Here is a 24630-nt window from a genome sequence, read left to right on the forward strand (position 1 = left end):
AACCTACATAGTCTCTTCTATCACACATTATATCTAGTTACTCCTGGATTTAGCTTTTCCCTCAATTCCATTGTTTTCTATCATTCACCTACACTAATTTTATACATCCAGCAGAATATTCTTGTCTCATATTTTTCCCATCCTTTGTTCATCCATCACATTCAAATGTTCATCACAACCATGCAAGATTGATCCTTTATAATTTACTATTCACTTGGCAAAAAATCTCTCTTGTTGCCAGCAGAGCTAATAACCCTCTAACCTTTTCAGACCCTGTTCTTTTTCTGGCTACAGTACTTCCAAACCATTCACTTCCATGACTAATTAGATCAACGGTGTTGATAGCAGATGCTATCAACTGTCAAATTCCAAAAATTTGAATTTATTTCATAGTTTCTTTAAATGCTAACAATACCAAAGCATGTACCACAAGTGAAAACTCAATATTTTTGTTAGCTGTTTGTGATCCATTCGAACATCTTGTTCCATCCATTTTTTTGGTTTTGCTCGCATCAAATGCATCATATGGAATTCCTAATTATTCTTTTTTCGTTTACTGAGCTTGGCCACTTCCCATATTGCAGTAGAATTCTGTTTATTTTCCTGTGAACTAAGACTTTTGTTTTTGCTACATTAATTTTGAGGCCTCTTGATTCTAGACTTTGCTTCTACTTTTGGAATTTCTTCTGCAGCTCTATTTATAAAAACTACATCATTAGTATACAGGAATATCCACAGCCAGCCCGACTCAAATTCATTGTTATAGCCTGGAGAAGCAGAATAAACAGAACAGGTTTAAGAATCAGATCCTGATGGAGACTTATGTGTATGCTAAATTCTTGCTGTATTCATGCCAACTCTTATTTAACTCACTGCATCTTTTTGCATGGTTTACATGGTTCTCACAAACCATTCACTTAGACCTACTATTCTTATTGATTATCAAAATGCAGAGTGTAGAACTCTTACCATGCTAAGTGTAGTGTTAGGTTTAGTGACTTGCTCATTGCTTAGAGGTTATCTTGCATTTATCTCACTAGAAAGAAGGCATCTGTGGTACTCTGTCCTGATACAAATCTGAACTGCATCTCATTTAAGTTAATTCAGTCCTATTAATTATGTTATTACTCTTTATAACTTGATAACTCTGATGTTGCTCCATTCTAGATCATCTTCTTTGTTCTTTTAACACAACTGACAATGAAATTGCTGCACCATTTATTGGGTATGATACCTCCTTCTACTAACTAATTCAGTGGTTCCCAACTGGGGTCCATATGACACCTAGGGGTCCATAATGCACTTAGGGGTTCATATAACACTTAGAGGTCTATATAAGATCTTGTCAAAATTTATCTGCAATAAATTAGCTATACTTCTACATTACACAAAATATTTTAATATTTTTTTAAATACAATTCTTAATAATATTTAATTACAAAAACATTATGTGATTGTTTTAAACATCGAATGGCTAAGAGTGTCCATCTGAGTAAATCAGGAATCAAAAGGATCCATAGGTAAAATATGGTTTAAGGGCACAGATCTAATTGAACATAGAAATGACCATATAAACATGCTTTACTTGGCCAAATATTTTCATAATCCCAGTAACTCTACCTGGTGGTCCAGTTGCTTTCTTTGCCTTCATACCCTTAATCACATTTTCATTTGTACAAGTGTCCAGTTTTAATTGCTTTTTTCCTATGCCAAGAGTAACATTCAACAACCCCTGGTAGAAATATTTTGAAGCCTATTTGTGGCACTAATGAGAGTACATGCACTATTGTCATTCCAAATACTTATCTTCAACAATATATTGATTCACAAGAATTTACTGTTTTGCAATCTGGAACCCCTCACACCTCTGATCTCTTATCACAGAATATTAGCAAACCTCATACTTTCATTTTCTCTATGTTCTGTATACTTAATGTCTAGCTTTTCTTCCTGTTACCCAATATTTATTGCCTGTTCCCTCTGATTTTCCAATCTTTCCAGGCCTGCATCTTATCTTTTATGACTTTATTTATTGTACCATTTCCCCATCTTGAGTCACATTCAATCTAGCTGGAACCTTGCTGCAGCAACAGATCTGATATGTGGATTACTGCTGATTGTCTTGTTATAGGTCCCACCCATTTCTTCATATCATACCCATCACTTAAAACTTATCTATCTAGCAGAGAAATCTTCATACTTTCTTTTCCCATATTGTCTTGTGTCTCTGGGAGTATGTACTTCCTATTTTTAAGTCTATGTTGTGTAGTTCATTCTTTATCAGGGAAAGACTTATTATTTACAATCATCTATTTATCCCATATCCTGGCAGGAATAAAATCTCTCTACTTTGCTCCATTGAGCAAGTGCCTTTCTTTAGATCCTGGCATGGACTACTGACCCTTAAGTTAAAATTTTATGGAAATTGCCATAGAAAGTAAGGACTTATGTAACAAAACTATGTTGGACCATGGTACTTTTTCAGTCATATTTCTGCTCACTAATAACAATATCCTATTCATATTCTAATCCCAACAGATATTTGTTCAGAAATGAGTTTAAAAGAACATTAATTATTATAACTGGTTTAAATATTCTATTTAAAAAAAAATTACTGACACTGTTAAATACACATTGACCTCATGACATTTACTGCTATTTTTTGAGTTTTCAATGCCCTTAGAGGTTGGTACTGGCCAGGTTAAGAACTACTACTGTAGAGTATTTAACACTGTTTTTTTTATTAGACTTTTGTTTATGATTTGACATCTACTAACTTCTTTGTATGTCAATCATCTGCTTATTTATTAATTTTTTTTTGTAGTATTTGACATTATCTCAACATTACTTAGTTTTTAATAGTCAATAGGAGACATAATAGTGTATGGCACCCATGTTGCCATCAAGACCTTAGAAGAGAATGAACAGCCATCACCATCAAATATGATTTGGTACCATGAACCAAGATTTTGCTATTCATTTTAAGTTCCTATATAGTTGCAAGCAAAAAATAAACACCCTCTTGGTCCCCATAACTTTTGACCAAGCAGAAAATCCAGGTTGTGACAGCTGGATGGAAAGAGAACTGCATCAGCACCTGACTGTGAAATGAACTACCTTGCACAAGGACACAATGCACCACTCATTCTAGAAACTGAACTCATGATATTATGATCACAATATGCACATATTAACCAGCAAGCCATATGCTTCTCATAAAGACCAAATCCTTAAAGGGTACCATAAATTTTTGGTTTGTTGAGTATCTACTCTTACCAATCCCCATCACACAGACACACATACAAATCTCTCTCCCCTATCATCATCTCTGCTGAGATTCACTTTCCAGGTTTTGAACTAATACTTTACCCAGATCATCTTGCTCAGAACTGCTACCTTGAGGAATTCTAACCTTCCACACACAAACATGTACATATTTTCCTGATGAACATTGACAGATATTGAACCAAAATTGATTTAATCAGTCTATGAGGATCTGAAAGGCATGGATCAGACCTTTCAGACTTCAGCACTTTCTCCTTTGAACAGCTCTTAAAAATAAATTAAATATCTATCTGTCTGTCTGTTTATTGGACTGTCTGTATGTATGTACATCTATCTCTATCTCTGTTTTTCTCTATTTATCTATCTGCTTGGCTACCTATTAACATATATGCATACATGATGATGATGGCTGTCCACTTGTGACCGAGGAAGACCATTGCTGACCTTCAGGAACATTGTGCACTCTAGGACTAACTTATATTTTGCATTTGCATGTACATCTATCTCTGTCTCTGTTTCTCTCTATCTATCTGTCTGCTTGGCTACCTATTAACATACATGCATACATAGATACATATATACATACATACATGCATTTATGTATACATGCATACATGAATACACACACACACACACACACACACACACACACACACACACACACACACACACACACACACACACCATCTTCCTTGGTCCCTCAAATCCTGATAGATTTGTAGAAGTGCTTTTGTGAAATACAGCATGTCTGAGGCATTTTTTAAAACCTGGTAGAGCCCAGTCCTCTACAGCTTTAAATACACATGATTTTTTTTCTAGGGAAGAGATTGACAGAGGAGAAGTTTGAGAGAGAAAGTGACAAAGAGAGAGAGAAAAAATAAGAGAATGAGTATTAGCAGTAGGGACACCAGTAGTAACAGCAGCAGCAGCTGCAGTGGTAGTAGTAGTAGTAGTAGTAGTAGTTGTGGGGTGCTACTATATTTTATTGATCCTCAAACGATGAGAGGTAGAGTCAACCTTGGTGGAATTTGAACTCAGTGCTCAGAGAGCTGGAACAAACATCACAAAGAATTTTGTCTGCTACTCTAACAATTCTGCCAAATCACTGCTATGCATGCATGCATCCATCCACCTGTTGATGCATACAAACATTAATACACATATACATAGATGCACATGTACATACATACACAGATGCTTACATACACTCATACATACATGCATACATGCATATTTACATACCATATAAAATGCACTCAGTCCACTCCATAAGGTGGTTGGCATTAGGGAGGGCATCCAGTCATAAAAACCATGTCAAAATAGACAGTGAAGCCTGGTGCAGCTTTCTGGCTTGCCACCTCCTGTCAAACTGTCCAACCCATGCCAGTATGGAAAACATTAAATGGTGGTGGTGGTGGTGGTGGTGATGATGATGATGATGACATCTCTATTTTTCTCTTTAAATCTTGCTTTCTCTCTTTTCTTTTCCACCTGGGGTATCCATGCATCTCTTCCACAGCAAAACACCTATCTCTATTGCTTTATTATACATTTTAAGCTCTCTTCAACTTACACAAAGCTACCTCCCTCGACGCTTCTTCTCCTCCCAATTGAAAAATCTTTGTCTTGCAAGATACTAGGTGACCCCCCCCCCCCCCAACCCCACCTCCTCACCTAGCGCTGGTGCCACATAAAAAGCATCCAGTACACTCTGAAAAGTGGTCAGCATTAGGAAGGGCATCCAACCATAAAAACCATTCTGAAGCAGACAGTAGTGTGTAACACAGTTCTCTGGTTTGCCAGCTCTTGTCAAACTATCCAACTCACTCATGCCACCATGGAAAATGGACGTTAAATGATGATGATAATGATGATGATGATGATGATGATGATGATGATGATGATAATGATGACGATGATACATACGTTCATGCATGCATACTTAGATATCATTCACACTGTAAGCAGCTATATGATTAGTGTTATGAAGACTATCTAAATCTCTAATACTATTCATTGATTACATTTAATAGACCTTCTCTTAAATTAGAATACAACCATATTTAAACACCAAGGAAAAGAATTCTGACATGTAGAATTCTCAGTAATATCTTTGGTACAAGGGGAAATTCTATAATATAATAATATTAGAGTAAGAGATTTGTTTCTCTATTACAGGATACATTAATACTGATGCTAAAATGAATATCTTTGAAAACTTGAATGTTTCCAAAGAATTTTACAAATTCACTCCATCATTGAAAGACAGAAAAATATGCAAATCACTTTCTTTTTCTTATTTCATTTATTCATTTATTTAGTTACATTTTTTTTTTCTGAGTTCAGTATTGGAATTTCTACCAATTTACTGTTCTGCAAATTGTCAAAAAAAAAAAAAAAAAAAAAAAGTAAAAAAGTGAAGCTTATTTTATATTCAGTTTTATATTATTACTAGAATACTTGTACCACATCTAATAGTATTCACAAATATTATCTTGAAATTTCGTTAGCTTTCAAGTAAATATTAAGAAAAATAGAAAACATGAACAAGAACAAGAACAACTTTTTTTTTTATTGAACCATAATCTCATTAAAAAGAAAATACCATAACAACAACAACAACAAAAACAATGACTAATAATAATAATAATAATAATAATAATAATAATAATAAAGAAGAAGAAGAAGAAGTGAAAAGGAGTAGAGAAATATTACTATTCACACAAACTTTTATAATAGATTTACAGTTTAAAGAAATTAGATATTGGAACCCTTTTGAATGCTTTTTCGAAACTGACTTTTCATAAAATGTTGTCAATGAATAGCTAGAGGCAGTTAATTGTGAAAGTATTCAACAATTGGTTCGTCATAAACATAACAGCAATGATGCTATGATTTCTCAGCTTATTCACAGAGTATCATTACGTTTCTTATGAAACATTTCTTCTAACCATCTTATCATTTGTTTTTTTTGTTTTTGTCTTGTGTTTTTCATTTTTGTTTTATTTTGGCATTATTTATTCATTCCTATATTTTTTTCATTTTTATTTTTATTTCAAGAAAGCATTTTTATTATTATTATTATCACCGTTATTATTATTATTATTATTATTATTATTATTATTATTATTATTATTAGAATTATTTGATCTTTTGATCTACAGTCAGTATAACTATATATGTTTGTGAGTATTTATATATGCATATGTATGCATATGTATGCATATGTATATATATATATATATATATATATATATATATATATATATATATATATATATATATAGACATATATATATGTCTATATCTGTCTGTCTCTATTATATATGTATATTTATATATATATACATACACACACATATATATGTTTATATATGTGTATGTATACATATATATATATATAGACATATGTGTATAAGTATATATATATAATATCTGTATGTATGCATATATATGTGTGTATGCATGTATATGTATGTATGTGTATGTATATATATATGTGTGTGTGTATGTGTGTATGTGTGTATGTGTGTGTGTGTAAATGCATATAATGCAGGAGGTGTTAGAAAGTTTGCCAAAAATTTGGTTATGAGTTTGGGTTCTAATCCCTCAGAAGTCATCTTTACCTTTCATCCTTATAGATTTGATAAAATAAAGTACCAGTAATATATTGAGATCAGTTTAACCAGATACCTCTCACCCTACCAACAATTTGTGTATGTGCTTGGTAGAACTAAAGTATATGTGCTCGTAGACTAACTCAAACTTACAATTCCATCAAAACGAAGGGAGAAATGCTCAAAACTTTAGCCCAACTCTTTGGTCCTTGCAATGTCTGCAAGAATTGTATCCCTGGTAAGTACTTCAAAATTTTGGTTTGTGCTTTGCTGTGACAGACTAAAAATAACTTCTAGATGAACCTGGTATATTTAAATGAATGTAGACACCATAATTTTCAGCTTGAAAAAAAAAATGCTAAACGAAGATAAGGCTAATATACAGCCTTATATCACACCACTTCAAATGCTGAAAGCCTTCAAAGAATGCTGCCTTTCATGTTTGTGTGAAATGATAGAGAACAACTTGGAGGACAACTTGGAGGACAACTTGGAGGACAACCAATTCTAATGAGTACTTTTGAAGACCATTATGAAGACAACAAAAGCAATATAGAGTGTTTGTCTTTAGTCTCCTGTGGAGTGTCATGACCTGAAACCATGCTGAGATTTGAGAAATACATTCTTAAATATTTTCAATGGTCTCTTGAGAACCATGCACCTGAAGACCTTCCCAATGAAGCTCATCAAAGAGATTTATTTACTTGATAGAGTAACTTTTCTTACTTTTGCACTTATTCAAGGTGACAAGCTGCAATTTTCCCTTTTATGATACTGGCCCTTCTTTCAAACATTAGAACAGTGGTACAAATTCAGTAACTTAGAAGGAAACTACTAGCACACTTTATTGACCTCAGATGGAATATCATCCAATTCTGGTGTCATGCCAGTAGGCAGGTTATCAATGCAGCCATTGATACTGTAACCTTGTCTGTAATCTTAAATAAATTTAAATGTTGCGAATGTGAGTTACGCAGTCTCTGAAAAGTTGACAATAAGATTTGATTATAAGGTTTTCCTTAGATAGCTGAGAGCTTTTTTAATTGTTAACAAAACACATGTAAGATGATGTAACTAAATAATTTATGAGCAAATTAATTCTATTTTGTTTTGCCTTTTCTCTCTGTATCTCTCTCTCTCACTCCTTCCATATATATGTATATATCAAAACAGGCCAAGCCCAGTTCTCAAGTAGTGGTGGGGGACAAACACTGACACAAAGACATATATACTATGAACATCTTTCAGTTTCCATCTACAAAATCTACTCATAAGCTTTTGGTCAGCTCAATGCTATACTAGATGACACTTGCCCAAGGTGCCGTGCAATGGGACTGAACCCAGAAACATGTAGTTGGGAAGCAAAATTATTACCACACAGCCATGCCAGTGCTTTATCTATTTTTTTTCATTTTTATTTATGCATTTAGGTTTTTCCTGTGTGTATGTATATAGAGGGTTTTTCAAGAGAATATATATCAATATATATTTATAGCACTGATTGACAAAAGGCAAACTCTTCACCAATAATTAATTAATTACTTAATTAACTAACCTAGTTGCAATAAAGAAGTAAACAATAGTCAATGTGTATGTGTGTTTTTGACAGAATGATCCTCTTAAGGTACAACAATATGTTTCAGCACATGATTTCACATTAAGAATCTTTGAAATAAATACAAAACAAAAACTGTGTGTGTGTGTGAGTGTGAGTGTGTGTGTGTGTGTGTGCGTGTGTGTGTGTATGTGTGTGTGTGTGTGCGTGCATGCACATATGTGTATGTGTGTTTGTATATGTTTCCTTGCAGGTTCATGTGTTTGTTGTGTTTCTCTACATGCTTGTGTGTGTGTGTGTGTGTGTATTGATATATATTTTCCCATTAACATCTGAGGAACAAAAGGTAATAAAAATAATAATCATAATAATGAATTGAATCTATGGTCGTTTTGTTGCTATGGAAATACAAAATTGCTTACTACTTGAATCAAACACTGAAGCCATTTTCTTCTTCCCTCTGCTTACTCATGCACCCCACCCACACACAAACTTTCTTTATTTTGTTCCCTTGTTTCTATTCTTCTTTTATTGGTTTTTTTATAACAAGTTTTTCTCTCATTTTATACTTATTTACACTTTTTAATACACCAAAGAGATTGAACTGGCAGAATCGTTGAAGTATCCGATCAAAATGCCTTTTTTGTTCTGAGTTCAAATCCTGCCAAAATCAACTTTACCTTGGTAATGCCAGACAGAATGCTTGTAGTATTTAACTCTGTCTCTTTATATACTGGGTTCAATTCTCTCCAGTGTTAAATTTGATTTTCAGCATTCTAGGAGGTGCATAGAAATAATTACCAGTCAGATGATGGAACTGTTATAATTAGCTGTTTCCTCTCCTCAAAATTTGGGGCCAAGCATTGAACAAAGTGTCTTGTGGTATTTATGTTTTGTGTTGGAAATCTCCCATGGTCAACTTTGCCTTTCATCCTCTCGGGATCAATGTATAAAGTATTATTTTGATGCTGAGTTAAAATAATTGACTAAGGCAAGTTGGTGAGCTGGCAGAAGTGTTAGCATGCCAGACAAAATGCTTAGTAGTATTTCACCTGTCTTTACTTTCTGAGTTCAAATTCTGCTGAGATTGACTTTGCCTTTCATCCCCTCGAGGTCGATAAGATAAATAACAGTTGACCAATGGTAATTGACTTACCCAACTCCCATGAACTTGCTGGCCTTGTGTCATAATTTTAAACTGTTATTATTGATTAAGGCCACCACCCTCAAAAATTACTCATGAATGTAAAGTGCTCTGATCAATGCAAGTGAATTCTTAAATTTGAAATGTTTTAATTATTGTGTGTTTAATTGTACTTCTTAATTTTTAAAGAATTTTTGTGTTTTATAAATTTTTTATTTGTCTAATCATGTATTGTATAATGTCTTTCCTGTTTGTTTTTGTACAACATAGCCATCTCATCCCCATGTATCTTTGCAAATTTCCTGTTTAACATTTCTTTGTATTTTTCTTTAACTCTTGGAGGCTTTGTGGGTAATAAAGATAAAATATTAGTTATTGCGGTTATGTTGGGGTAGCATGAATGGATATGTTGTGAAACCAACTATAGAGAATTGGATTGTTGCCAAGTTTACTGAATTAGAAGTTTCTTTTTGAGGGATTAATTTCAAATAAGGAACGTTCAAAATGTGTGAACCTTTATCCTTATTATCTGGGGTTTGTATTTTAGACGAATCATATTTTAACTTTATATATTTACATTCATTTCATTCTGGCTTTTTGTGCCAGAAGAGTGCAAACTAGTCCACAGAAAGGCAGATGTACTTTGTCAAATGAAAAATAGCATTTTAACAAGTGAAAACATAAGACATTAATGTACATGACATAAACAATATTATTAGCAACAATAACATTTTTTGCTAGTGCTGTAAGCCAAGTATCAAACATTGTTCAAACTCTGAAAAAAAAAAAGCAAAAAATTCATTGCAGCATTCACACCAGGTTGCCAGTGAGAGAATATTTCCTTTTCTTCCTCTATCAGTCTTGAATATTTATAGCTTTCTTCTTCCATTGATTAAGTAAGACATAAATATTGAAAAATCTATTTTGTGCATGTTGCTGGGGTGTTGTGCATTGAGCAGAATAAAAGCAAAGTTACCTTCTCAAGTCATACTGACTCTTAAGGGTCATTTTTCCAGTTTCATGGTGTATTTACTCCCTGCCTGGACAGGATGACAACCTGTCACAGGATTACTCATTGATGCCAACTGAGTGGAACTTGAGCAATGTGAAACAAAGTGTTTTGCTCAAGAGCACAACACATTGCTCAGTCCAGGAATTGAAAACACAATCTTACGATCATGAGTCCCACACCCTAACCACTTAGCGACGTGCCTCCACATTACATTCAGAGAATGGGATAAGGAAGTTTATACTCGGTCTTCCAGTGAAATGAGGCAACAAGCAGAGACAGTGCAACACACCTGTCCTAGACTAATGCCACAATATATAAGCTAATGCAATTACATGGGCAACAGTTTGGGACATTGACCTTTGGTTTGTTACCTTTGTAGTACAATATAGATTGGTTATGAGAGTGCAGGTCATGAAGACTGGCATGTAATTAGGAGGGATTAGTACAGCTAAACGACTTGCAATTTCTCATGACCTCCAAAATTCTACAGGGCATTGCATGGTAGTACATGACATGAAAATTGGAAGTACAAATCAGAAAGATGAGCTACTACATTTGTAGCAGTAAGAGCTACATGAGGGCATTCTCTACTAAGGAATTAAGAAAGACAGACAGAGTAGAAGATATCAAGAGAATCAGCAACAACAACTGTAGGTTCTGGAGGCTGCTGCTTCAACAACACTGCCTTTTGAATAACCCTCTCACTGAAATGTCAGGCCTTGTGCCTATGTATGGAACTATTGGGCACTGCAGATTGGCAGAATCCTAAGAGCATCCTAAAGGCGGCGGGCTGGCAGAAACATTAGCACGCCGGGCAAAATGTATAACGGTATTTCATCTGGTGTTACATTCTGAGTTTAAATTCCGCCGAGGCCGACTTTGCCTTTCATTCTTTCATCGATAAATTAAGTACCAGTTACACACTGGGTTGATGTAATCGACTTACTCCCTTTGTCTGTCCTTGTTTGTCCCCTCTGTGTTTAGCTCTTGTGGGCAATAAAGAAATAAGAATACTAAGAGCATCAGACAAAATAACTTGTGGCATTTGTTCCAGCTGTTTATGTTCTGAGTTCATATCCAGCCAAAGTCAACTTAGCCTTTCATTCTTCCAGGGTTGACAATAAAATACCAGTCAAGAGAGTAACTAATTCCCTCCCCATTAAACATTATTATTATTATTATTATTATTATTATTATTATTGTTATTGTTATTGTTGTTGTTGTTGTTGTTGTTGTTGTTGTTCTTCTTCTTCTTCTTCTTCTTCTTCTTCTTCTTCTTCTTCTTCTCCTCCTTCTCCTTCTCCTCCTCCTCCTTCTCCTCCTCCTCCCCTCCTCCTCCTCCTCCTCCTCCTCCTCGTTCTTCTTCTTCTTCTTCTTCTTCTTCTTATATTCTTCTTCTTCTTCTTCTTCTTCTTCTTCTTCTTCTTCTTCTTCTTCTTCTTCTTCTTCTTCTTCTTCTTCTTCTTCTTCTTCTTCTTCTTCTTCTTCTTCAGCCAGTGAGCTGCAAGATTGTTAGTACATTGAAAAAAATGTTTAATGACATCTCCTTCTGGCTCTTTATGTTGAGTTCAAATTCTGCCAATGTTGACTTTGTCTTTCATTCTTTTGGGGTTGACAAAATAAGTACCACTTGCACACTGGGGTTGAAAAAATTGACTGTACACCTCCCTTAAAATTTCAGGCCTTGTGCCTATAACAGAAAGGGCCATCATCATCATCATCATCATTATTAAGGTGGTGAGCTAGCAGAATTGCTGATGTGTCAGACAAAATGGTTAGCTACATTTTGTCTGTCTTCACATTCTGAGATCAAATTCTGCTGTGGTTAACTTTGCATATCATCCTTTCAATGTAATCAACTAGTCCCCTCTCACAAAATTTCAGGCCCTGTGCTTATAGCAGAAAGAACTATTATAGTTGTTACTGGTTGCACAATGGAACAATTAAATATAAGATTCAACGAGCATAGGTGTGATGTCAGGCACAATAACAATAATTCAATGGAACTTGCTACATGTTTTATGTCAGACAGTTGTACTTTTGAGGAACACTTGAAAGTGCACATTCTTGGAAAATATTCTGACTCTATGCCACCTTCAGTCCTCAAAACACATGAGGACAAACGTATTTGTGAATTGCTAATATTAATCTCTGGATGATTGAAGGAAATGCTTGGCAAATTTCATTACATTTACAAAAAACTACTTGACTAAGTGTTCTCATAACTGATTTTTTTTTGTTTTTTCCTTTATCATTTTCCTTGCTACCAGTTATGAAAAAGTCAAAACTGATGATGTCATTTTGTCTAAAATGGAAGGCAGGATATTCCCGTACATATTTTGAATTTCTGTAGTTCTATGTTCTTTTAATTTTACCATCCTGAACCTGAGGAAGTCAGACAATCTGTTGAAATAATTTTCAATTCATTCAATTCAATAGACAGAGTTAATCTCTGTTTATTACAAATCAAATCAATCATATCACACTCTTCCCATTGTTTATTCATCTTGATGAAGAGTTACATCAATCTTCATATATCATCATCATCATCATCATCATCATTATTATTATTATTATTATTATTATTATTATTATTATTATTATTTAAAGCGGCAAGCTAGCAGAGTCATTAGTTCACTGGGTGAAATGCTGAGCGGTATTTTGCCTGTCACTACATTCTGAGTTCAAATTCCACCGAGGTCAACTTGGCCTTTCACCCTTTTGGGGTTGATGAAATAAGTACGAGTTGAGCATTGGGGTTGATGTAATCGACTCATCCCCTTCTCCAAAATTACTGCCCTTGTGGGAAAATTTACAACCATTATTATTATAATTAAGGTGGTGAGCTGGCAGAATTGTTTGCACATTAGGCAAAATGCTTAGTGGCATTTTATTTGTCTTTACATTCTGAGTTCAAATGTCACTGAGGTTGACTTTGCTTTTCATCCTTTCAGGGTCAATAAAATAAGTACCAGGTCGAGCACTGGAGTTGATGTAATCAACTTAACCCATCCCTGAACTTACTAGCCTTGTTCCAAAATTTGAAACCATTACTACTGTTGCTGCTACCACTGCCGCTGCTGCTGCTGCCGCCGCTGCTGCTGCCGCTGCTGCTGCCGCTGCTGCTGCCGCTGCTGCTGCCGCTGCTGCTGCCGCTGCTGCTGCCGCCGCTGCTACCGCCGCTGCCGCTGCCGCTGCTGCTGCCGCTGCTGCTTCCGGTGCTGCTGCCGCTGCTGCCGCTGCTGCCGCTGCTGCCGCTGCTGCCGCTGCTGCCGCTGCTGCCGCCGCAAACGCTGTTGACATTACGGCCGCAGCTACCGCCGCTGCTGCCTCTCCCGCCGCTGCCTTCGTTGCCTTCGCTGCCGCCGTTGACGCCGCTGCCGCCGCTACCTCCGTTTCCTACGCTGCCGCCCGTGCCGCCGCTGCCGCCACTTTCACCGCTACCGCCGCTGCCGCCGCTGCCTCCCCTGTCGCCGCTACCACCACTGCCGCCGCTGCCACCGACGTTGCTTTCGCTGCCGCCGCTGCCGCCGCTGCCGCCGCTGCCGCCGCTGCCGCCGCTGCCGACGCTGCCGCCGCCGCCGCTACCGCTGCCGCCGCTACCGCCGATACCACTGCTACCGCCGCTGCCGCCGCTACCGCTGTCGCCGTTGCCGCTGTTGCCGCCGCTGCCGCCGCTTCCTCTGCTACCGCCGCTGCCGCCGCTGCCGCCGATGCCGCCGCTGCCGCCGCTGACGCCGCTGACGCCGCTATCGCCGCTACCGCCGCTGCCACCGCTACCGCCGCTGCCGCCGCTGCCGCTGCCGCCGCTGCCGCCGCTGCTTCCGCCGCTGCTTCCGCCGCTGCTTCCGCCGCTGCTTCCGCCGCTGCTTCCGCCGCTGCTTCCGCCGCTGCTTCCGCCGCCGCTTCCGCCGCCGCTTCCGCCGCCGACGCCGCCGCTACCACCTCTACCGCTGCCGCCACCGCCGCTGCCACCGCCGCTTCCGCCGCCTCTGCCGCTGCCGCTGCCGCCGCCGCTATGGCCGCTGCCGCTACGGCCGCTGCCGCCTGCGCCGCCGCTACGGGCGCTGCCGCCTGCGCCGCCGCCGCCACCACCACCACCACCACCACCACCACTAACTACTACTACTACTACTACTACTACTACTACTACTACTACTACTACTACTACTATCAAGTGCCTTGCAATAGTTTTTCAATTTCTTGACATTCTGAGTTCAAATCTTGCCAAGGTCAACTTTGCCTTGTATCCTTTTGGAATCAAATAAAAATATATTGGTCAATTAATGGAATTAACAGTATGGACTACTCCCACTTCCCTCAAAATTGCTGGCCTTGTGCCAAAATCAGAAAACATAACTAATGGTGTTACTATTATCACCACCAGAACTGCTGCTGCTGCTGTTGTGCGGAGAAAGAAGAATCAATCCCAGTTCTTAGCTGGTACTTTATTTATTGGCACCTGGAAGCATGAAAGACAAATTGACTGCAGTGAAATTTGAACTTAGAATGTAAAGAATTAAAACAATAACTACATTGTATTTGTCTGACAATCTAACAATTCTGCCAAGCGACTATCTGAGAGTGAGTTATTGCTAGGTAGAATATTGCTGGTGGTATTGACTCTTGAAGAACACTTAAGTCGATTAAGTAAAGGTCATTAAGTGCTTCATTCATGTATGTTGCAATGGAGTAGGCGGAGACAAGGCTGCCAATCAAGGTTCAAAGATAGTGAAGAGATAGAAATGGTAGAGTACCAAACTGAATGCCTTGTGGTAATTAATAATTACTTTAAATCTTTTATATTCAGAATGCAAATTATATCATTGTGAACTTTGTCGATGTAATTGAATAGTCTTCTCTCACAAAATTTCAGGCCTTGTGCTTATTGCAGAAAGAATTATTATTATTACTGGTTGCACAACGGAACAATTAAATAAAAGATTCAATAGGCATAGGTGTGACATCTGACACAAAAACTGTAATTCAATGGAACTTGCTGCATGTTTTATGTCATTTTAAGGAACACCTGAAAATGCACATTCTTAGAAAATATTCTGATTCTGCAGTGCCAGAGGATGCACTTGGACTCATGATCGTAAGACTGTGGTTTCAATTTCTGGGCCAGACGAGGCATTGTGTTCTTCAGCAAAACACTTCATTTCATGTCACTCTAGTCCACTCAGCTGGCAAAGACAAGTAATCCTGCAATGGACCTGCATTCCATCCAGGTGGGTAATATATATGCCATGGAAACTGCGAAATCATCCCTTATGAGCCTGGCATGGCTCGAGAAAGTAACTTTACTATTTTTATTTTACATATAAGACCTATCTATGCATCTTTTCTTTTTTGATGCTATTTTACTGTTCACCTTTTCTGTCCTTTTGTAGTTTATTCTGTGTACTGTGCATGTGCACTTTAGTTTTCCTTGCTGCCTTTCATAACTTCACTTAATACTGTTTTCTGTCCCCTCTTTTGCCCCTTTTTACTACCCCTGTCCCATTACTCTTAGCCAAGTATAACCATTGTCCCCAACCACCTCACCACTTCACCTGACAGTCTCATCATTGTATTCTCTGAGAGGAGAGGAGAAAACTCAAAATTGCAATGGAGAATGTCAAGTGAACAATCTGAATACAACCAGGCACTGTTGACTAAACTTGCAACCACATCAAGTATTCTTGGTGAGGAGGGTGCTGTCTTGGTTCAGAATGCCTTTAGGATAAAAAAAGTCAAAAACAGGTGAATGAACTCAGGAGAATCAACGACCATTTACATAACATGTATATTATTGCTATTGTTAATGCTATTATTATAATTTATCATGGTACCCAGTGCTGCAGGTGCATGGTTGGTAACAGTAATATTAATTAGCCCTATCACCACCACCACCACCACCACCACAACCACCACCACCACCACCACCACCACCACCACCACCACCATCATCATCATCATCATCATCATCATCATCATCATCATCATCATCACTATTTTCATTAACTTATTTATCAATTTTTCTATCAATTCTTCCTTTTTGATATTAATATCCATTTTAATAGAAAATAATCTTTCACTGTTGAATGTCTTTTGGCATTTTTTTTTCCCAACTTTTTTCTTTTTCTTTTATATTATTTATTTATTTATTTACTTAATTTTTGTTGTTGTTGTTTTTCAGATTATAAACTATTTAAAGGAAATGATCTTACCTGAAGGAAACAAACTTTGGAACTTTAGAAATTCAATTTCCATATGACTTAGGATATATTGTTATATAATTTCATATTGTATGAAATTCTTTCAAATTGATTTTATTTGGAGTCCTGAAAGATAAGAGAATATTGAATAAGACAGAAGATAAATGATTATGAATTAAAACAGAAAAGAAGATGATATGGTAAAAATAGAAAAAGTTAAAAAATACATAAGAATATCACAAGATCTGAGGCACAAAGATATAAGTATGTAAATCAGTTAAGACTGGATTCAAATATGATGAGACATTTAACGATAACTTTTCTTTAAAATAAGCTGGGGTAAGAAAAGATAAAAGTTGAGTTAGTTTGTTTGTTCTAATGGCTGTTTTTCTATGCTAGCATGGGTTGGAGAAGGGACTTATTTGGAGTAGAATTTATCAAGCTTTGTAATTTTCTTATTTTATAAGCATCATCATAGAAACAACGGACAAATAATTGTAAACTGTGCATTTCAATCATGCTGTAGTTGAAGCATAACCAACAGCAGAATGTATGAGAAGGAGTAACAACATCATATGATCAGATACCCTTTCTGTGGGCCAATTCTTAACTGTAACTGCTTTTTCAATTTTTTTTTTTTTTTCAAAGTAAAGGTTTTTTTCTTTTTTTGCTTTCTATTTTTATATTTTTATTGCACAAATCTTTGAAAGTCCAGAATCATCAGTAAAAATATCTACAAAGAATATAAACATATCAACACTTTGCTTAAATCATGACAAGAGAAACTGTGGAATATCAATATTCATACACACGTGCACATGCATGCACATATGTGATTATGTACAAATTTAAAGGCAAGCGAAAGCGAAATCGGGATAGCACTTGTGCCCAGCATCGCCTTTCTGGCACTTGTGCCCGTGACATGCGTAAGGATTTTCGAGCGAGATCGTTGCCAGTGCCCCTGGACTGGCTCTTGTGCGGGTGACACATAAAATACACCATTTTGAGCATGGCCGTTGCCAGTACCTCCTTACTGGCCTTCGTGCCGGTGGCACGTAAAAGCACCCACTACACTCTCTGAGTGGTTGGCATTAGGAAGGGCATCCAGCTGTAGAAACTCTGCTAAATCAGATTTGAGCCTGGTGTTGCCATCCGGTTTCACTAGCCCTCAGTCAAATCGTCCAACCCATGCTAGCATGGAAGGCGGACGTTAAACGATGATGATGATGATGATGATAGCCAAAGTGTGGTACTTGTTACCAAACCATGCTTATATTTTTCTTAACTGATATATTTCCTCTTCCTAATTTTCTACCCCTGTCCCATCACTCTTAGCAAGGTATAACCATCGTCCTCAACTACCTCATCACTGCACCCTACAATCTTATCCTTGTACTCCCAGAAAGGAGAAAACTTAAGTTGGGTAAACAATCTGAATACAATCAGGCATTGTTGACTAAACTTGCAACAACATCGAGCATGCTTAGTACACATGCATTTATTTGCTTTTCCAGTATGTTCTTGGGGGTTTGTCAATAATGTATGATCATTTGTTACAAGCCTGACAAAATTTCCATAATATCAGTGACAACATATGGGGAAACCCACTGTTTCTCAAATGCTAAGGTATGAATTTTGTTTAGGCATGTGACACATGGTTGTATATTATTGATAACCCTACAAGAAAGGTAAAACAGCTCTAGTGTTCCTATGAGTCTCTGTTACAACAACGTCCATTTTGCTTCAATATACATTGCGTTTTTAACACATGATTGAACTGAGCTGATTAGGGATCCTTCTGTGCCATGTTCCTTAAGTGGAACTTGTAATGGATAGACCTATTTTGGGATGGCTCATGTTTGCACATCACAAATCAGACTACTGATGACAAGCACCAATCTCTTTGCTAACTCTAACACCTTCACCAAAATCTTGAACTTATATCTAGTAGAGTTATGGACTGAGCATTATCAATGTGATCTCCCTTGTTTAAGTCCTTTCTCAGCAATGAAACTATCCCTTAACTCACAGAAATGGGAAATTTCTCTTTTGCTGTGGGTTGCAGTAGATATCTGCTAAGAGGTCACCAAACAAGTCTGGCATATAAAAGAAAAGCTTGTAGGGTATACCAGCCTAACCAGGAAATGTATCCTCATGTAGCCTACCATCACTTCCTATATTTCCTTAGCTTTTATTGTCTTTTCACAATTTTCTGTTTCTCTTGTCAAGAACTATGGCAGTCTGTAAATGTAGGCATTGAAATCCATCTTGTGATCTGACTTGCCACTCATCACAAATAGTTGAGCAAAGTGTCTCTGTAAAGCTGTACACATTTGCTTAGGATTGAGTAACACATGCTCATCATGATCTGCCAAAGCCCAAATTATGTCTCACTTCTGGTATAGCAGCATTCATACTTCACATTGAAGACTTGGTTGCAATGTTTTTTTAAGCATCTCTTCGGGTGCCATCTGTTCTAGTTTTTTCTATTGCTACTTTTTATAAAACCTTATCAATTCTATTTCAGTTGTCAGTTTCTGGACAAACCACCAGTTGTTGTTGACAATAACAATAGTTTTGGGTTTTGGCTCAAGGCCAGCAATTTCAGGGTAGGGGTATGTCAATTACATCAACCCTAGTACTTAACTAGTACTCATATTAGTGATCCCAGAAAGGTGAAAAGCAAAGTCAACCTCAGCGGAATTTGAACTCAGCATGTAAATGATGGATGAAATGCTCCCAAGTATTTTGCCTGATATGCTAATGATTCTGTCTGCTCACCATCTTACTGTTGACAATGATAATAGTGATAGTATTAATTGATTCAAATTTTTGGCTCAAGGCTATCAATTTTATGGGAGGGTAATAGTTTATTAGATTGATCTCAGTTATCAACTTGTACTTTATTTTATCAACCCAAAAGGATGAAAGACAAAGTTGACCCTGGATGGATTTGAACTCAGAGCATAAGAGTCAGAAAAATTGCTGTTAAGCATTTTGCCCAATGCACTAAGAATCCTGCTAGCTCACTGTCTTAATAATATTCCTTTCTACTATAGGCACAAGGCATAAAATTGTGGGGATGAGGCCTAGTCAATTACATCGACCCCAGTGCTTGACTGGTACTTATCTTATCAATACTGAAAAAATGAATGGCAAAGTCAACCTCAGCAGAATTTGAACTCAGAGCTTAGAGATGGACAAAAAGCTGCTATGCATTTTGTCCAGTGTGCTTACAATTCTGCCAGCTTGCAGACTTGACCACTCCAATAAGAATAATTAATTTCTAATAATTTTTGTATAAGACTAGCATTTCTGGGAAAAGGGATTAGTTGATTACATTAGCCTCAGTACTATGGAGTGCAAGTGTAATTTCAATAAAGAACAAAATAAGAATTTTTAACACTAACATAAAAGCAATGTTATTGTATGGGGCTGAGACATGGCAAACAACAGTTAAGTCAAAAAAGCAAATACAATCATTCATCAACAGATGCTTGCGTAGTATACTTAAAATTAGATGGCCCGAACGCATAAGCATAATGGAGCTATGGCAAAGAACAAATCAAGTTTCGATTAGGGAGCGAATATTTAAGAAAAAGTGGAAGTGGATTGGTAGCACAATTAGAAAAGACACACCAAATGAAGCAAAAAGGGCTCTACAGTGGAATCCAGATGGATATAGAAAGAAACGTAGGTCTAAGAACTCGTGGCGTAGATCAACACAAAAGGAACTAGAGAAAAGGGGACATTCATGGCAGAGTATAAGTACAGAAGCGAAAAATTATGCGACGTAGAATTCAATTATAAGTGGCCTACACTCTGTGTTGGAGGGTTAAAAGCAAAAAAAAAAAAAAAAAACTCAACTCTGGTACTTATTTTATGATCCCTGAAAGCTGAAAGGCAAAGCTGACTCGCGTGGGGTTTGAGCTTAGCATGTAAAGAGCCAGAAGGAATACCACTAAGCATTTTGTCTGATGTGTTTAATGATTTTGTCAGCTTGCCCGCTTAATGATGATTTCAAATTTTGGTATAAAGCTAACAATTTCAAGGAATGGTATAAGTTGATTGCATTGATCCCAGTGTTCAACTGGTACTTATTTTATTGACCCAGAAAGGATGAAAGGCAAAGTTGACCTCGGTGGAATTTGAACTGAAAATGTAAAGACATGAAATACTGCTAAGCATTTTGCCTGGCATGTTAACAATTTTGCTAGTTCATGTGTTAGCTTGCCACCCTAATAATAATAATGATTTTTAACATAGTTAGGCAGTTACAAGTTTTGGGACCAGTGGTGTTCATTATATCTACTAAGCTGAATACTGAGCCCATACTTTATTTTACTGACCAAAGATCAATGAATGACAAATGCCATTCGTCCTTCTTTGGAATTTGAATGCAATTTACAAAGGGGCATAATGAAAGGCCTCAGATTCTTTTATCTGTTGCACTATCAATCCTACCATCTAAAGCTCTCCTATGTTTGTAACAATAACAAAATTTAAATGTAGATACAGAGGGAGAAATAAAACTAAAAAAAAACGAAAAAAGAAAAAGAAAAAAGTGAAATGATAAAAGCAGACATCTCTGGCAGTGATATTCATGCTGTTAACATTTTTATTGATATCTGTAATTTTATTTACTTATTTAATTTTTTTTTTCTTCTGATATTGAACTCTTTGTGGTCATGAAATAAATTAGCTCCCAATAAACACTCAGAAAACTATGGTCTCTTCTGTTATATCTTAGTTTTTAAAAAATTTTTGAATTTATTATTATTATTATTATTTCTTTTTTAGCACATTTCATTTCATCTCTTTTTTCTCTGTTCTTTAATTCATTCATAATTCATATGTGAATGAAAAATTTTTTTCAGTTTTTTTTTCTTCTTCTCTTTCTTCACTGCTTATGTCTTTCTCTGAGATATTTTAGATAGATTTACTTATATAGAATAAAGAAAGAAAGCCAAAAGAAGCGTGTGTGTGTGTGTGTGTGTGTGTGGATGGGGGAGGGGGTAAAACAGTAATATAAATTAAACATTGAAATGGGGGGAAAAAAGTGACTCAAATTTCTAAAAGAGAACAGATATATTATTAACAAAAAGAAGCAGAAAAACAGCAATAACAGAAAAAAACAAGCAAAAACAAATTGACTATAGGAAAACAAGAAATTTGAAAGGCATAAAAAATAATGTCAAAGTACAGTTTTCTGGAGAAAAATATGTAATAGGGTATGAAGAAGATGGTAATGATAAGGAAAATGATAAAGGTGACGATAACAGTGATGGTGATGATAATAGTACTGGGTATGATAATGATGGTAAGATGGGTGATAATGAGGGTAAGAATAAGGGAAACAGTATATTTGTAAGATGGTAGGCTCTCCTTATAAGGAGCTGATATATTATAAAAATTCAGTTTAGCAAATATATATTCATATATTTATTGACTAAGATCAACCTCTGTCATTTGCCATGATTTATGAAAGGCGTGTCACTGAAAGGGACAAGTCAACATGGATGCTTCTAGGTGGTCACTGGCATTGCTAGAAATAGCAGCTAAATTCTCTGAACATGCACTCTAACATCTTTTAAAAGGACACTTTGAATAATATGGTCCTGGTTCCACTTACACATTGGAAAAAAATATGAGGTCACAAATGGAATGACATTACTCATAAGTCAGTTTGATTAAGGATTGACTGACAGTTAAACAATCATAATATTTGAAAGGCACCACTCCTTCTTCCAGATGAGGGGTCTTTGTCTTGCAAGTTACATGGCAACCCCACTGGTATTGGTGCCATGTAAAAAGCACCTGTACTTGTGCCACATAAAAAGCACCCAATACACTCTGTAATGTAGCTAGTGTTAGGAAGGGCATCCAGCCATAGAAACCATGCCAAAACAGACTTCAGAGTCTGGTACAGTTCTCTGGCTTGCCAGCTCCTGTCAAACAGTCCAACCCATGCTAGCATGGAAGACGGACATTAATTGATGATGATGATGATGATGATGATGATGATGAGGAAGAAGATAATGATGTCTTCATGGTGGGGAAATTGATGCAATTGATTGATGTTTTGGCTGAGCATTTGTGGGTCAATGCTTGTGAGAAAAGCATGGTGGGGGAGTGAATCTTAGAATGTTGCATTCCAGGGGAGTAAAGCCTTGGAAGGTGGAGTCTAAGAGGTGAAGTACAGCCTTCAGCCTTCATCAGGTGTCATGGGGAAATTTCACCACTATGCCATATGCCCCTGGGCATATGGTGTAGTGGTGAAGTACAGCATCATGGAAAGTGGGGATACAGGAAGTAGATTATAGTGCAAGGGATATCCAGTTAGCTAATCAGTAGAAGTTGAGACTAGTTTGGCAATACCTAAACAAAGCAATGAGAAGAAACAGTGTTTCTATGAGTTAGTGGCTGCAGGGTGTTTTTGAAGGAAAGAATGTTTGCTTCTACTGTAGCCCCAAGCCAATGAAAACCTTGTGAGTGTTTTTGGTAAAGACAAGTTGAAAGAACTGTATTATGTGTGTGAGTGTTAATGTCCTTGTATTGACATGATGTGGTGCTTGTAAATGAGTGTCACCATCATAAAAATAGTGTTACTTGTTTCCACTTTTCCATGAAAACATGTCTGACCACAAGGAAATGTTTACCTTGTTCTGAATCAGATGAGGATTGGTAACTGAACTGTAAGTTACATCAAGCTTTAGGAAATCTGCCTCCATGAATCCCATCTGATGTATGCAAGCATGGAAAAGTGGATGTTAAAACAATGATGACGATGATGATGTTCATGTATACCAACTAACAATGCACATCCATTGAAGCTTGCTCACATCATTTATTTTTCAGCCTTTGCCTGTTCTCTCAACCAAAGATGTGTGATCTCCTCCTCCTCCTGACCACCGCCACTGCCACCACCACTGTAGTTGTGACTGTTGCCTGTGTCATGTAAACGGCACACGTGCTGGTGACATGTAAAAGGCACATGTGCTGGTGACATGTAAAAGGCACACGTGCTGGTGACATGTAAAAGGCACACGTGCTGGTGACATGTAAAAGGCACACGTGCTGGTTACATGTAAAAGGCACACATTACACTTTTGGAGTGATTGGCATTAGGAAGGGCATCCAGCCATAGAAATCATGCCAAATCAGACTGGAACCTGGGGCAGTCTTCCAGCTTAACAGTTCCAGTCAAACCATCTAATTCATGCCAGCATGGAAAGCGGACTTTAAATGATGTTGATGATGATGAGTCACAAATTATTCGGTTTTTAGAAGGAACATATGATTAAGTAACATCCATGTTTTCCTCAAGAATGGTTTTGGTAATGCAAGTGACAAGAACTGAAACTAAGAAACAGAGAATCGAAAGTGAAGAACATAGGTAAATATTTATTTTGGTACATGGATCCGACCAACATAAAGATAATGTCTATTCTATGATGTTAAGAATTAGAAAAGAGAATGAGAATTACACAGTTCATGACAGTTCATGTGCTTGTAAGGTTTTGGAAGAAAAAGCCTTGCAAATTAGTTGGATGCCTACGTTTGCACAAATCTGTTTAGTCAATTAGGACCATGAATGAAAACAGAAAACTTTTTGTAAGCTTGTTTTCTTTCGAAGTAATGCACTATTTTATTGGTAATGCATGATTTCCTCAGGAAAACTAACACAAAGCCACTATAATATCACCTGAACACTGTACAGAGAATCAAATTAATTACGTGGCAGTACACCAACAGAAGTAAAGGTCACAAGGTGATATTAAAGATATATGTAAATAGTAGGTTAAATTTCTGCATGG

At 37.0% G+C, this 24630-nt stretch overlaps 1 protein-coding gene across 2 annotated transcripts in view; it reads left to right on the plus strand.

Moving 5' to 3' along the window:
- Positions 1 to 17173, plus strand: part of LOC106869922 (uncharacterized) — a 33271-nt gene extending 16098 nt beyond the window's left edge. For both annotated transcript variants that reach the window (XR_016243133.1, XR_016243134.1), the window contains one exon: positions 16795 to 17173. The gene's annotated coding sequence lies outside the window, so the exon portion shown is untranslated. The remainder of the gene's footprint in view (positions 1 to 16794) is intronic.
- The last annotated feature ends 7457 nt before the right edge of the window (positions 17174 to 24630 follow it).

This window comes from Octopus bimaculoides, chromosome 9 (assembly GCF_046866305.1).
Source record: "Octopus bimaculoides isolate indiv1 chromosome 9, ASM4686630v1, whole genome shotgun sequence".
In the NCBI taxonomy this organism is placed as follows: Eukaryota; Metazoa; Mollusca; class Cephalopoda; order Octopoda; family Octopodidae; genus Octopus; species Octopus bimaculoides.